Consider the following 14,906-nt stretch of genomic DNA (forward strand, 5'->3'; position numbering starts at 1 on the left):
AGGATGGAAGGCTGAGTCAACCTTGGACCTGGTGGGACTAGAACCTGCAGTAATTGCAGGCAGCTGTGTTTTAATAACAGGCTTCTTACAGCCTGAGCCACACCCAAACTCTTTTCTTTTCTTTCTTTCTTTCTACAGACCTGTTGATCAATTTTATGCTCTCTTGAGGGACAGTAGCCATGTGCCAAGAACTGCCCCTGAGGTGTTGATGGGAGGCTGGTTAAAACAGCATTTGTGGTGGTTTACTTTGCTTTTTAAATTAAGGCATTTTCTCAGATTGGTACTTCAAGAAGGTAGGTATATGATACCAGGAACAAGTAAATTCTCAGCTTTGCTTAACAGGCTCAAAACATAGTAATAAAAACAATAACAGCTTAAGCCACAAATAAAATCTATACAATAAAAAAAATAGTTCAAGAGTAGTAGCAACAAAATCCAAAGCTTATTTTATCAGTTTCATAAAAGGATAATATATCCTTTTATAATATATTACAGTCAACTATTAACAAGTGCCACCAGACTCTACTGTACTTAGAAGCATGTTCCAGCTTTTTCGATGAGGCGTCAAAGATTCACATCTGGAAGACAGGTGTACAGCAAATATGGAAAATATACACAATTCCTGCAGATTTTTAAGATATATTTTTAGATTTTAAAAAGTCATTGTTTACATAAACTGAAGGGAACTGAAAGAGGCTGACAGAGGACAATGTGACCAGATTCCCACATGAGTTTACAAAAACTTTTAATTGTTACTAACCAACATTATTAGTAAAATGATGCTCATAAAATCATGAAAATCCAGATATTAACTAAATTATTAAAGAAAATCTGCATTATACTTTTCGACTAACTTAAATACTGAAAGACAATTCATTCCATTAACAATTTTTAAACAATACGAACCATTAAATAAATCCCTTCTTTTAAAAAAAAACAGTACAGTAGAGGCATTTTAAGAGAATTTTGAAGCAGTTTTCAATGGATGAGAAATATATTGGCAATTTGTGCCCAGTAAGAGTCAATAGTCTCACTGGGGAATTCAATACAACCATAATTAAAATAATTAGAATAATATACAAAGATTTATTTGGCGTCAAACTTGTGCCTTGTATTTCATAAATATAGCAAAAATTCCAAAGTGTCTTCTTCTGGGATTATTTTACAGATTTCCATTTTAGCCATCATGTATTTCCTGATACTTTTCTATTCTAATGAATCCTGACTGCTTAGATTTTTGAGGTCCACAAAGATGGGCTAAGTGCTAGGTAATGAGTATATATTAACTTTCAAATAAGACACTTTATACTCTCATCTGCATTATACACACTCAGTGTGTAGATGGAACAGAAGCAAAATTGTTCTCTTCCCTGCCAAAGAGATTTAAGACCAATCCCAAGATAGAACTGTGCTGGCTATGGGTAGAATATAATGGATTTTATTGGTGTAGCAATAAAACTATGCTGTATCCAATAATATATAAAATCAGTGCAACTGCTGGTAAGCAACAATAAGGAGAACAAATCTGAAAAACAATTAAATCTCTTTTTAGACAGGTCTGAGCTACAATCAATTACATGGTTTGAAAGATGATTAACAGAGGGGCTCTGCCTAAGGTTTAACGTAATCAGTTTGTAGAACATGTCTAAACCTGGCCTGACAACTCCTTCAGATTTCATTCTATGCCAGTAACCCAGGGATGGCAGAGTTTCACGAAACTTAAAACAACTGCTAGCAAGTATTTTTATACGGCTTGAGTTTCAATTAACATCCAGAGCTTGAATGAATACAAGGAAAACCAAATTCATGCTCTTTGCTGATTTGTTTTCCAAAATTTGTCTCCTACTTTACATATACTTTCCAACATGAATATCTATTTGCCTCCCTAGTTTTGGCTCAGTTGTAGATGAAACAATCACAGCCAGTGTGTCATAATCAAAGGATTTTCTCATTTCTGCACCTGGACCATAACTTTGCAGCCACTTCCTGCATTTGATGATACGCAGACAAGACAGGGCAGAAGCCTGAATAATCCCAGTCCAAGGTCAGGCAGCACCAGGAAGACTCAGAGAGCTAACTGTCTTCATGACCAAGACGGAAACAAGAAGGGGGAAATGGTTTCTGAACGGAAAAGGTGTGAATGAGGCAGACAAAACTGTAGTTCATCACAGTTATGTAACTGAAATGGAGATTTCCTTCAGGTCTTAAGGGAGACAATTGCCAACTTTCAATTAACCATAACAGAACTCAACTAAGAACACCATCTCCGCACATTCAGCACCAAGATGGAGAAGAGTGGGAAAATGGATGTAGTACTCATTTCACAGGACAATATTATAGAGGTTATATTATACAGGTTATATTTATAGAGCTTCCTTGAGTTTAAGTGTCTGACTTTCTGCATTACGCACTCTCCAGTTTCTTGGCAGACCTGAATAGGGACAAGTAAGGGACTACAAAAGAATGTGTGGGTAGGTAGGTAGACCCTTATTACTACAGATGTATGTATTACTTCTGTCCCACCATCATTGCTGCTGAAATACTTCTCCTGTTTTGACCTCAGTTGTAGAACACATACAGTAATAGTATGCAAAACATTATATGGTATGGCTGGAAATACTTTGGCATTCTCTCAAATAATGGAGAGCACTGCTAGTAAATGTAGAGCATCGGGCCAACCACTGGACTTTGAACACATGGCAGACAAATTATTTCCAATTAACTTGTATTTATTTGAACATTATTAATTGGTAAGCATTCATGATCCTGAATAAAAAGAAATTTAATTTGATGCACCATACTTTGAAATATCATAAATTTCCTGAAAGGTTGCCTTTTTATTAACATTGGTCTATCCTAAATCACATTGAGAATCACTCAGTCACAATGCTGTTGTGTTACATTTCTGCAAATCCACCAGTATAAGATGGAGACCAGTTTGGACCAGTGATTAAGGCACTACTCCATGTCAGAGAAATCTCTGTTCTAGTCCTGTCCTAGGCATAGAAGCCAGGTGTTTGAGTTTGGGCCACTTATTCTCCCCAAGATGAAGGTAATAATAAACCACTTCTGAAATTTTGCTCAGAAAACTAGGATATGAAAACTGAACATGCAAATATGAATATTTTTACCATGTCTTGTGGAAATGGTGGATAGATTCTGCTTTTTGAGTTGACTATGAAAAATAAAGGAACCAGCGGTCAAGAAATACCCCACAGACTAGCACTTGATAGAGTAGCACTGAAGGCCTTGGCAAATATATCCAGATCCTGTGCTCTGTCTATATGTACAGAGATCAGAATCATACCGACAAGGATTTCATCCAGAAAAAAAGCAGTGAGAATGGAATTGCAGGCTCCACCAAGGCCTATTCTGTTGTGAAACATCTGGGTTGGTAGGACAAAAGCAATAAATCATCACAAATGTTCCAGGAATATATAAATAAAAAAAAATAGCTTTGTAACATAAGTTTAAAAGAAATAAAATTATAAGGAAGGAAAAAAACTGATGTTATCTTTCAATTTGCTATATGGATGTTCAACAATAACAGATAAGGCAAACTGGATTAATTTTTCCTGAATAGAAAACTAATTTTAAGGCATCTCTACTGAGAGAGGTTCAGATGGCAAGATCTCCCAGCTTCTAGTGGTTTTTTTGCAACTGGCCTTCTGCATATATTGGGGGAAAAAACACCAATAGCTCTAGCTTGCTACTATCCTAATTTACTTTAAAGATCAATTTTGGTTTTCTTTCAAGAGGATAATGTTCATGGGATTCTAGGCTAGAAAAAGAGTTCTTTAAAATTATTCCTTTCACTAAAGCAGCAATCTCCAGTGTGTTCACAAGTTCAAAGCAATCACAATTAGCATTCACTGTCTTTATCCGCTATCACAAGACAGACCCATGTTAACTCCATGGATTCAAAACAGGAGTGAAATGCTCCTGGTTCGGCCCGGATCGGGGGATCTGGTAGCGACGGGGATGGGTAGTTCGGAGAACCGGTAGCAAAAATCCCTGCCCTCCCTGCCCATGCCCTCCCCAATTGCCCGGTCCCCACTTGCCTACTTGGCAGCTTCCTGCTTCTTTTGGTCTCGCTCGCTATTCCGGCCTTGCTTCGGCTGCTGCAATCAATTGCATCAGGTAGTAACTGAATCTGCCTACCTGCAATCCATCTCATTGGTGAGCAACTCAATCTGCCTGCCTTTTCCCTTGAATTGGGTAAGTAAGGGGGGAGGGGGAGCTTTAAAAAATAGTTAATTGGGTTTTTTTTTAGGAGTTTTTCTTTTTTTAGACATAGCAATTTAAAGTTAAGGAAGTTTTAAAGTTAACGAAGTTTTAAATTTAGCTGCTGTTATCTAAAAATATAAATAAAATAAAATAAAATAATAAAATAAAATATTTGTGCAGCTTTCTGAGATTTGATGTGTTTCTGTAGTGTTTCACTCTAACTACACAAACACACAAAATCTTACAAAACTGTATGTGGCATTTTGTGTGAGTGTGTGAGTCAGTTGTGTTGTGTGTGTGTAAAGTGTAAAAGCTGGTTTTTGGACTTTTTGTGGCTGTGTGAGGTTCCTGCTTGTTGCAGGGGCCATTTTGGGTGAAGTGCAGCTGCTTTTACATTGTGTGTGAGTCAGTTGTGTTGTGTAAACGGGTATGTGGGTAAAGTGTGGGTATGTGGGTAAAGTGTGAAAGTTGGTTTTTGGTACCTCTTATTGTTTTGTGTACTTTATTATTTTTATTATTTATTGTTATTGGCCACGCCCACCCAGACATCTGACCACCAAACCATGCCCACCAATTAAGCCACGCCCACAGAACTGGTAGGGAAAATTTTTAGATTTCACCCCTGGTTCAAAACCATATTTTTGGGAAGATAAGGGCTAAATAGGTGGAGCTGGGGTCACACATGCAATGAGGACAGAATTTTGGGAGGGGGGGAGGGAGGAAGAGTTTTTGAAGTTTCCTTTGTACTTTTAAAATTATTTTAATCTTATTTTAAAATTAAGGAGACCCAGTTTGGTGTAGTGGTTAAGGCATCAGACTAGAAACCTGGAGACCATGAGTCTTAGCTAGGTGACCTTGAGAAGCCTCTCTAGGAAGGAGGCTGTGGCAAACCACTTCCAAAACACCTTGCCAAGGAAACTGCAAGGACCTGCCCAGTCACCAGAAGTCAAGACTGACTTGAAGACCTTAACCAGCGGTGTCAAACTCACATTGTCACATCGTCGTCATGTGATATATCGGGACTTTTTTCCCCTTCGCTAAACCAGGCATGGGAGTGGCCAGCGCATGATGCATCCAGCCTACGGGCTGGGAGTTTGACAGTCCTGCACTAAACCAACCCACCACCACCACCTTAAAGTTAATGCCAAAGATATCAAGTGCTTTCTGACTTCAAAGGGTCGGAAAGCATGCTGCTGTTTTTCAGCAATCTTTATTGAAAGGGCAGTGCTCTTAGTTTATAAAAGCAAAGGGCCCACATGTGGCTTTTAGTTGGCATAAGACCTGAATGTTTGTATAAATTCTATTATCAATGTCAAGAATGCCCTCAAAAGTCTGAAGGGTCACATTACCTGCCCATTCTCGCTATATAGAAATATCATCCCTGTCTCCTGCTCTCCACCAGTTCTCAAGGTCATAAAACAGAAGGGTTTAATACAGCTTCTCCCCTCTTACACCCTGATTTTACTGTCTTTGATGCTCATTTTGTCCAGATCTTTGGATTTTCCGAACAAGAAAAAGATTTTAGATGACTGCTTTTTTTGTAAAGCTTTAAATTGACAGATGTGCTCATCTGCAATTTCATGCCATGAGCAAGCATAAATTATGAATCACATTGAAAAGATGAACCAAGCTCACTTGAGTTAAAACTGGAAAATGGGATAAAATGTCTGATTAATGATATTTAATGACTATCTCCTGCAAGCTGAGCTCCTTCTATCTTCTTAATAGCAATATGGAATGGCTTGTCAGTACTTTCTTTCAGCATTTTGTTTTTAATTTCCCAGTCCAACCTACTATAGCTCACCCTGCTTAGCTTTTCAAGGTCACTCAAGTTTATCTAAGTTGCCCATGAAAACCAGTTGGTTGCCTCTGCATACTTAGCTCAGGCACCATGGCTATCATTCAGCTGATGACAAACCTGGAACAGAAAGAAAGAATGATCACCTGAAGGCAGGACAAGAAGCAATGGATGGAAACTAATCAAGGAGAGAAGCAACCCAGAACTAAGGAGAAATTTCCTGACAGTTAGAACAATTAATCAGTAGAACAACTTGCCTCCAGAAGTTGTGAATACTCCAACACTGGAAGTTTTTAAGAAGAGATTGGACAGCCATTTATCTGAAGTGATGTAGGGTTTCCTGCCTGAACAGGAGGTAGGACTAGAAGGCCTCCAAGCGCCCTTCCAACTCTATTATTCTGATGGGTCAGTTTTGTTATTAACCTTCTGGTACATTTTAAAAGCATCTAATATTAAAATTGATTGCAACAGCTGATGGTTATACCAGTACTGGATGGGAATTCATCATTCTTCAAGTCATCCTTCCTTCCTGAATGACATAGCACACAGGATAGAGAGAATAAACTGTTCTTCCTCCATGTAAATGTGTTAGGATTAAAAAATACCAACAATCTCTGCCAGCATGACATTCTGCTAGTTGGTCCAACACATCTGGAGGGTATTAGGAGGGGGGCATATGAATTTGGACAATGAGAACAATAGTAGGAAAAAGGAAGGGACAGCAAGTTCCTAATGAAGATTCGCAGGTAACAGTAGTATATTTTTTAAAAAATACTTACATAGATTTAAATAGACGACCAGGATAAGAGTGGGAAGTCAATAGCAAAACCCTTCAATTTTGTCTACAAATTTACAGCATATCTATATAGATACACTATAGATATGTACATAGACAGGTCCTTACAGACACGAGGAGTTGAGCATTACTTGAAGGTGTCTTTATTTATAAAACACATTAGAACTGAAAGATCTGAAGTTATTTTTCCCCACAGCCAATGGCAAGGAATTGTGGGAGCTGCAATTAAAAAAATAAGGACATTGACATTTTGTCTTTCCTTTAGGCGCTACCCTATTTTTGTATCCCAGCAAATATCCTAATGACAAAGACTGGATTAAGAGCCACTCCTGAGCCACTGCACCCAGTTATCTCCCCGTCACATGCTTAAAAGGAGTAGCCCAGCAATCTGTTATAAGAATCACCATGGCTACTGTAATATTCTCTGCACAGACAAAGCAGTCATTATAACCAATCTACTTCAATTTTTCACATCCGTCCTAGTAATAAGAATTTTTACTCACAAAAGGCAATTTAGCTTGAATCTTGAATTGGTTCGCTGTGTGTGCATGAATATGAGAAATTATTTTCATTTTTGCAAGACCTTCAGTTGCTAATGTCACAGTTGTTACTTAAACCCATCATCTTAAAAAACAACATTTGTACAAAAGATGCCAAATTCTCCAGAAATAAATGGGGACGGGTTAGATTACGCATACTCATAGAATATGACGGCTTCAAAAGTTACGATGTGTACTTTTTTGTTACACTAGTACCAGCTGCAATTTAATAAAGCTTTACAGAAAGATTAGAAGAGAAAGTCTCTCATTTCATAAAATCCAACTAAACTGGTCAGTGATTTTAGTCTTGCTGTTTGCACATCAGTATTAAAATATATTTATAGCCTAAGCAATTCTAAGGCTATTCCTCATTCTTTATTCACTCCCTATTCTCATTCTACAAACTGCCTGTATACCCAGTCATTTAGGAAAAAGAAAAAAAATCTTGGAAAATTGTTACAACGATGACCTGTAATAAGAAGAATAAATATAAGTTGTGTCCCCCTTTTAAAGTTACAAAAATCAATCCCTGTTTTTATCATTGCCTAACATTATGGGAGAATAAAAATTGTAATGAAACTTGGAAGGCTGTCTGTAGATTACCAATGCCTATGTGAGGAAGACTTAACATTTCCTTCACCCTTGCAAAAAACAGGTCTATGGGTTATTTGGAATGGGTTTTTCTCTAACTGAGCTCAAACTAAACAACAGAATGTTCTTTTCTTTTCTCTCCCTTCAAATTAGTCTTGATTTCTGGTGACTGCTTGGACTAGATCCTGCAGTTTTCTTAGTAATATTTTCAGAAAGAGATTTGCCATTTCTTTCTTCCTAGGGCTGAGAAAGAGTGACTGATCCAAGGTCACACAGCTAGCTTTATGATTAAAGTGGGAACAGAACTCATGGTTTCCTGGTTACTAAACTGGTGCCTAAACGACTACACCTAACTGGCTCTCTTTTTACTGATGTAACTTCTTCAGTTGGAATACAAAAATAACTAAACTGAACTAAAATCCATCTGAGGAAAATGGTTCTCACAAATCATTGCATCCTTACCACATGCCAACAACTAGAATCTCAATTTGATAAGCTTCCAAAACACGGAGCTATTTCTGAAATCCCATCATCAGGTTTGAATTTTCAGTTTCAAGCACGTTCTTAACTGAAACTGGGACATTCAAAAACCACAATGGTTTTGACCGGCAATTTGGGATCAGAATTCTGTGGGATAAGATCTGGGAAAATAAGAAGCTGGACTGTCATGACTCGAAGCTTGGTGTTGGATTTTCTATTTTCAGTCTTCTCTTGACCAAATTATGAACGATATGGATACACACAATGTTGAAACTAGTGCTATCTGTCCATAATGATACGTAGATGAATCTTTCACTATTTAGAAAGTTATTATCCAAAAGAAAGCCAATACCCACCTTTCCATACAAAAAACAGTATACATTTCACTTTTTTCAGACCTGACTGTAAAGGAACTTGAAACCCTGCCTTCTAATGATTTTCTTCACCTAGTGACATGTTTTCTAGGAATTATGAAGCTTAGCTGAGAAGAAAGCACACTGGGATTGGCTGCAAATCAAATCCACCCACAACGATATTACTTTCAGATCTGTATTTTATCTCCCTGACAAGGCAATCTTTCTATCCTCATTTCCCTTTCTTATTAGGGTCATGCACTGGCCTAAAACAACTTCAAAGGCTGTTATCATAATCCGAAAATCCGCCTCTCAACTGGAGCCACAGAACAACTGTTCTATTTATTGGAAACTATACTGAAGGTTGCATTCTTGCTTTGGGTCATTGCACATAGACTTGGTATTGCTTCTACAGAATTAACCTTTTCTTCCTGTCAATCTCTCATTTTAAGCAGCCAAGACAGCCACCATTTCTTTCTACAATTATTATATATATTCAGATTTTTCTGAATTAGCACTGTTTTGGCTTCTCATTGTTAGTAGGGGTGGAGTGGAGTTTTTGATTATTCATGAGTCCAAACTACCTGAATCATTGGGGCACCAAATGTGCAAAGGTTAATGGGTAGAGAAGAGACAGAGGTTCTAGCTGATGTTTCTAAATGCCAAGCATGCCTGCAATAAAACATTCCTCAATCAAAAATAAATAGTGGATAAGAGGGCAGACCTGATATATATATTACTGTGGGCAAGTCTCTCTCAAGGTAACACATTCATTTTACAGCCCCCAAGATTGTTGGACAAGCAGGCATAAAAACAGACAGGGGAGTGATTGAAACCTAGGAAACAGGCCCCTCTTGTCAGTCAACAGGAGTACTGATTTACCACCAGCCTACTTAGTACTTACCACCAGTACTTAGAAGGCAAGGGCTGGGCAACACAAGCAAATGACAGCTAACAACTTAAAAGCCAGTCATCAACACATCCCAATCAACATCTAAAAAGCCATTTACAACAGGCACTATAAATACGACACTTAGAACAGCACAAACTCTGTTAGAGAGAAGTTCCCTGAAGATGGGTTCCAGCATGAGTCCCGAAAGCTCAGAAGACAAAACCTCTGGTCCCAATGACTGATCCAGATTGGATCCTGTGCAAAAGTCTCTCTCATGTAGATGTGTCTCTCTGGGTTTCAGATATTGCAATAGCAATGACTCCAAGTTAGGAAGACTAATGGATGTCATCTGAGAAAGTCTCCAGTGAACCAAAGGTACCCTTTTGCAGATAACTGAGTGGGAGGCCTTGTTTGTGGCTACACTTTTTAGCAAAATGCTGCTTCCCAAGCTGCTGACCTCTTTTTGGATAGGGTGGTTGTGATGCCCCAGGCTTTTAGTATGAAAGGACTATCATTTTAGAGAGAGGAGGCAATTCATCAGACCATGGCTACCAGAATAATCATGGGGTTACCCCAGATGATCATTGACCCAACTCATATAGGCAGCTTTACATTAGATCTTGTCTGTATCTTGGAGCAACTGAGATGCGATGTGACAATCGTCAGATTACGCTCTGATCATGCTGTTCTGCTGAGTTTTCAAATGCCATAGTTGGGGGGGGGGGGAAGGACGAACTATTTAAACAATCTGAACTCAATTGCCAAATTGATTTGTAAATTTCCAAAGGTTGCTTGAGAGTTCTCTTGAAGTTTGGAGGAACTTCTTTAGAGAATTCTTCCGAGGCATCAGAAGAGAAACTTAGATGATACTGGCATAGATGAAGAATGGATGTGACCAAGGTGGAAAATGAAGTTAATAAGAGCAGCAAAGCAAACTTATCTCACCACCCTCGCTACCTCCTTTGATAGTCACCTGGCAGGTTTATCACTTACTCTATCTTTACCAGGTAAATTTTGACAGAAAGACTTCCAACTGGGTCTTCCAACCCGGAACACAAAATAACTCACATCTAGTCAAAGTTGCATGCCAGCTCAGCAAGTTTAAAAAAAAGGATGGGAGCTTTGTCTAGTGTGGTTTTTGGGGATCATTTTGGGTCAGTGGATCCTGAAGAAATGAACAGAATACACTATAGACTGATTTTCCCCTCCTGCCCCCATGAAAAATGCTATGGAGATGACCAAAGGTTGAGTTTCAGGAGTGGTGAATAGACAGCTGGTCAGCTGGTCATTTGCATGAAGAAGCTTCTTGGATGAGAAGTGAAAAGTCTTCAAAGAAAAAGTCCAGTTACCTCCTGAAAAAGCATCTTTGGGACAACCATGTTACTAATTTAATAACTGCAGTGATTCACTTAACAAACGCAGCAATAAAAGTCATAAAATGGGGCAAAATTCACTCAACAAATTTCTTACTTAGCAACATAAATTTTGGCCTCAATTGTAAGTTGAGGAGTACCTGTAATTTAACAGGACAGCCACCCTCAACAATATTGGAGCTGAAAAGCATTGGGAAGCAGAGAGACAAGACTGATATCGTGCCTCATTCTGACATTTCTCTGGAACTTGATATTTATGATGCATTAAAACAGCAGATTTAATCCTTGACTGCTGATGCTCATGGCCATGTCACCTTCCTAACCAAACTAAAGGTAGATTTGTGAATGAAGGCCTAAAGTGCTGTTCCATTTGTCTCATTAGTTTAACATAAGAGAAAGAACTCTTTCTGACAAAACAGGCCAAGGCCAATCAACATCCAATCTCAATGACAACCAGGTTCTTTTGGGAAGTTCAAAAGCAGGTCACGGAAAGCTATGAACTGAGTCATTCTTCATGAACCTGTTTCACTGTCTGCTGAAAGCTATCATAACACCATTCAGATTTCTGCAAAATTCAGATAATTTTCTTTGTTCACCCCCCCAAGATCATGACTATGTTAGACACTGAGACACAAAGATAGCAGGTCCCTTCACAGCAGCTGGTTCCTGTTATTCAATTTAAATAACATAGTCTTGATGAATCCAGCAAATCTGCCATTCCGTTTTCAGAAGCAAGTTCTGATTATAAAAAAAGAGGCATACAGCTGATGGACATTCCCTGTCATGTTTCCTTTATTTATTGTTCTTTAAATTCTTCCAATACCATAAATACAGATGGGCAACTCAATGTCTGCAGGTGTCCATCTTTAGATGCTTTTGAATTTCAGAAATGCAGCTGTCAGTAGTAGGGCAGGTTGCTGTTTTCGATGGAGTTAAAAAATAAATCAGCAATACTGCATGCTGTGATGGGGACCGTACTACTTATAAAGAAAAAATTCCAAAGGTTTAAATCTCACATGGAATTACAGGGAGTGCTCAATTTACAAATACAATTAGGATTGAATTTCCATTGTTTAAGCAAAGCGGTTAAGTGTTTGCCCAATTTAAGATGTTTTTTGCTACAGCTGTTAAGCAAATCACTGCCATTATTAAGTGAATTGCAAATGGCCATTAAAGCCAATCCAGCTTCCCCTCATTGACTTAATTATTGTAATCCAGCTGTCACAAATAGCAATCACATGACTTTGGGATGCTGCAGCCATCATAAATGCATGCTGGTAGCCAAGTGCCCAAATTTTGATCAGGTGATCCTGCTGCAATGGTCAAAAGTGTGAGGACCAGTCATAAGCATTTTTCATTGTTGCAACTTTGAACCATCACCAATGTTGTAAGTTGAGGACTATATGTATTGTGTGAGTGGGATGCCAGGAAGAAAGGGGGGAGAAGAGTGGTCCTCGTATTTACAATAGGATTTTAGTTTATGATCTATCTGAAGCACTTGCCTGAACCTGAAAAAGCCAACCCTCCTTAGTACTTGGGCACTATTAGATCACCATAATATCTCATGTAGTCACTAGAGCAGGGGTGTCAAACTTGCATCGACATAGCATCATGTGACGAATCATAACTTTTTCCCCCTTTGCTAAACCGGGTATGGGCATGGCCAATGCATGATGCATTCGGGCTTCGGGCCACAAGTTTGACAGCCCTGCACTAGACACTGATCTTGGCTAGAGGAAGTCTTGGGCTTAGTATTTATTCTGTTCAAAATCCATTTACACCAAATCCACTTAGATTGCCTTTAATTTGACATAGAAATAGAAAATAGAACATTAATATTTGGACAACTAATACTTCAACAAGAAATAAAATGAACATGAAAAAGATGGGTCACAGCTCACAAGTTTCTTTTCTTTTTTTTAGATACACAGAATTTCAGAACCCTGAAAAAGGTTCAATAGTTCAATCATCACTTCCTGAGTCTGGTGAGGTTCAGATTGATTAGAGACAAAGTTTCATAATTCCAAATGTTTGGGAATGTTAGGTGATGTTGTTTAGAGCAGGGGTCACCAACCTTTCGGACCTCAGGGACCACTAAATTCATAATTTTAAATCCCGGGGACCACTAATATGATTTTTTTTAAAAAATAAATAGTATTTAGTGCAATATAAAAAATGCAAATAATTTTTCTGCGGACCGCCAAAATTTTCTCGCGGACCACCTGTGGTCTTCAACTGCTCTAGACAGTTCATTCCACTGTACAATGGGTCTTATTCTTGATCTGTTTTTGTTTCATAGTACATTAAATTATTTTCTGTTGTTTATGCTGAAATTTCAGCAAATAAGTCTTTCCCTTCCCTTCCTGAATTCTGTGAAACAACTATTTCCATCTTCATCCATCTTACCTCTACAAATGTTTCATTCTTCGCAGATCCTAATACATTTTGATGGTTTATTACCCAAATGGTCTGTCTCAGAAAATGATAAATGACACATTTATAACTTACTTTCTAAATTAAATTTCTACTTTTTGCTTAGCTGCTCTTGGCTTGCCAGTTAGCTATGTATATAAGCCACCTCCTCAAATCAGAGACAATACAGATTGTATAAAACCCAACTGATAATGAAAACTGGCAATGTGATTATTTTGCTTTTCCTCCAAAACATAATTCTGTTTCATTTATGCTATATTAGGCCCTGGAGTTACGAACAGCATACATGGCATTAGCAAACATTTGGCCTTTATAGGGCTGCATTTTACAAACTCTGTCTTTTTCCTACTGAAATAATAATAATATTCTTGGAAGATATTTTTATCCCGCGAGATTCCAAGAGTTCTCTAGTCTCTGAACAGAATCCTGAAACAGCAGTCTTCTATTAAAAAGCGTTCAGTATAGAAGCAGAAAACTGTGGAACAACTTTGCACTTCAAATCACCTTCTGGAGATCAAATGTAAAGTACAAACCTAAGGAAGCCCACAGATAATAAGAAATTGAACTTAATTTACTGATGAAATTTATCTGCCACCCATCCCACTGCTGAAGCAACTCTTGATATACTGCCTTTATTTCCCAATGGTTGTGTTCTCATATGCGCATATCTGGTCATTGCATTAACCTAATTTGTGGGTTCACCTAATGCATTTGATCCTAAACTAATCAGATACTACCACATGCTACCTTCCATTAAACATGCACCCCCCCCCCAAAAAAAACCCTCTAATCAAGGTTGAAGCTAATAAAACCTAGCTAAACCCCTCTCTGACTGGTGAAATATGTAGTCAAAAGCAATCAATGTATGTGCTACCTGATGTAGCCCTTTCCTTTTTTAAAAGAGATTTGTTGGATGATATGCCAGGACAATTACCGTATATACTCGAATATAAGCCGATCCGAGTATAAGCCGAGGTCCCCAATTTTACCCCAAAAACTGGGGTAAACTGGGGACTCGAGTATAAGCCGAGGGTGGGAAATGAGGCACCTACCGTTGGGGAAACCTCCTCCTCAGCTGAGAAGGCTGCCCCCGCCCGCCTCTCACTGCACCGCAGGGCTTCCGCCGTCCGCAAAATGTGAAAAAGAAAAAAAACTCGAGTATAAGCCGATATACTCGAGTATAAGCCGAGGGGCTTAAAAAACAAAACTCGAGTATAAGCCGATATATCGAGTATAAGTTGAGGACGTTTTCAGCACAAAAAACGTGCTGACAAACTCGGCTTATACTCGAGTATATACGGTAGATATGACGCTTTTCTCTTGCCAAACAATAACCTTAAGTTGAAATGTAACGTAGCTAAAATTCTGTATTGCAGTTCTTAGACAAACTACTACAGAATTACATCTGAGCAATGAACAATGAA

The 14,906-nt window shown here is 38.4% G+C and overlaps 1 protein-coding gene across 1 annotated transcript in view; it reads right to left on the reverse strand.

The window, feature by feature from the left end:
• The window catches only part of DAAM1 (dishevelled associated activator of morphogenesis 1), a 189,700-nt gene that overhangs the window by 77,237 nt on the left and 97,557 nt on the right, over positions 1-14,906 (reverse strand). The window lies entirely within an intron of this gene.

This window comes from Ahaetulla prasina, chromosome 1, assembly GCF_028640845.1.
Source record: "Ahaetulla prasina isolate Xishuangbanna chromosome 1, ASM2864084v1, whole genome shotgun sequence".
In the NCBI taxonomy this organism is placed as follows: Eukaryota; Metazoa; Chordata; class Lepidosauria; order Squamata; family Colubridae; genus Ahaetulla; species Ahaetulla prasina.